Source organism: Rutidosis leptorrhynchoides, chromosome 9 (assembly GCF_046630445.1).
Source record: "Rutidosis leptorrhynchoides isolate AG116_Rl617_1_P2 chromosome 9, CSIRO_AGI_Rlap_v1, whole genome shotgun sequence".
In the NCBI taxonomy this organism is placed as follows: Eukaryota; Viridiplantae; Streptophyta; class Magnoliopsida; order Asterales; family Asteraceae; genus Rutidosis; species Rutidosis leptorrhynchoides.
In genome coordinates, this window is record NC_092341.1 from 13,572,070 (window position 1) to 13,573,869 (window position 1,800).

At 28.1% G+C, this 1,800-nt stretch overlaps 1 non-coding gene across 1 annotated transcript; it reads right to left on the reverse strand.

Moving 5' to 3' along the window:
- Positions 1-1,424: 1,424 nt before the first annotated feature.
- LOC139869614 (small nucleolar RNA snoR135) lies at positions 1,425-1,571 on the reverse strand. The gene has a single exon (XR_011766218.1). It is a non-coding gene; the product is annotated as a small nucleolar RNA snoR135 (small nucleolar RNA).
- Positions 1,572-1,800: the final 229 nt, after the last annotated feature.

The window sequence follows — 1,800 nt, forward strand, 5'->3', positions numbered from 1 at the left end:
CACAATCTTCAGCCGCGTGCTCCTATTTTCCTTGTTTTTGATTGGTCAGTTTTTATTTATTTATTATTTTTTATCCACTATTTCACCCAACTTCCAATCAGATTTTAACACATCACCTAACACGCCACTTAACACTCCACCCCATTGTTTACCGGTTAACTAGCACACTTATCAAACACCCCACCCCACCCAGCAACACGCCAGTCTAATGAAAACTCGCCGTTATGACTTAGTCCCTAATTTTTACAACGAAATTTTATAGAATTTTTCTATCCTCATGTCACTTAATTAACACTTATGCAATTTTGAAGGCATTGATGGTGCTAATATTTTAATCAATAAAAAGTCCATAAAGTTGATTACTAATCTCATAGACCATAAAAATAATATGTACTCTGTCCATAAAAATCTCATACTCACATAACTTATGAGCGCGTGTTAACATACTCTCACGATTGTTGATAAGACAAATGTTGATATGACAAATCTTATAAGACCCATCCGATTTTAGTTTTAACCCATCTTACTTTAGTTTTAACATACTCAAATAGTTGTTTCGCGTTAATTGACCACAATGCACATTTAATACGACTACCATTGCACATTGAGCATTGAGAATAAGATTATCAATTTTACATGTGCATTGTGGTCAACTCATGTAGAACAATTATATGAACATGATAAAACTCATAAATCATGGGTTTTAAAAGATTTGTCATATTAACAACTACAAGCTTCGTGGTTAGGAAGGCAAGTTTAATACACGCTGAAAAGCAAATGTAAATTTGAGAATTTTAAGAACAAAATACATATTAACATAACTTTGCTATTATTTTTATATAATAAATTTTATTATATAAAATTTATATAGCACCCATCAATGTATTAGAACTGATTGTATTATACATGAGGATTAAAAAATAACATAAAATTTCATTATAAAAATTGGAAAAATGCCGATTTTCATATTATTAGCTTTGAAGTCAACATTTTAGTAGAATAATTTCTCAAATTAAATGTCAGAAAATCTTAAAAAAAACTTGATAAATTAACAACCTTTTTAAGCCTTTTTATGATTAAGTAAAAACCATTAAAAAATTTAAATATATTATAATTTGAATATTTCAATACTACTTGTTGCGTATAATTAACTTTCACATTTTATCAGACCAAGGAATTACATATTTTACTTGAAAAAAATTCTAAGATATACTTAACATAAGACAAAGATTGCTCCACTTCACAACTACCATAAAAAGAAGTTTGAAATATTTGCGTTTGTTCATCGAACTAATAAGAACACTATATAACTAAACTGAAGCTATGTAATAGTTAATCGTGTAAACTGAAAGCAATTTACTAAACAGAAATCGATGACAAAAAACCAAAGTTTTTTATAAAAATATTAATTGTTAATTAATTAAAAATTTAGGGAAAATGATTGTTGAAAACTCCAACTGATAAAAAATGGAGAACAACTGCCCACCTTCCCCATGTCACATTTCTATTGCAGAGATTTCTTTCGATCAAAGTGCACAAGCACAGCGACGATACACACATATCTCTGCTTTCTTCCTTCTCATCACTTATTTAATAATAATAATAATAATAATAATAATAATAATAATAATAATAAACAAAAACTAAAATATATACAAATTCGTTGCTTTCTGAACAAAATTATCAATCAATATAAGTAACAACACGGAAAAATCAAAGGAGATAAAGCTGTTAATGTATTCTTTTAGGCCATCGTATGGAATATATAGAGGACTAAAATTAGGGTTTCATTTAGCTTAG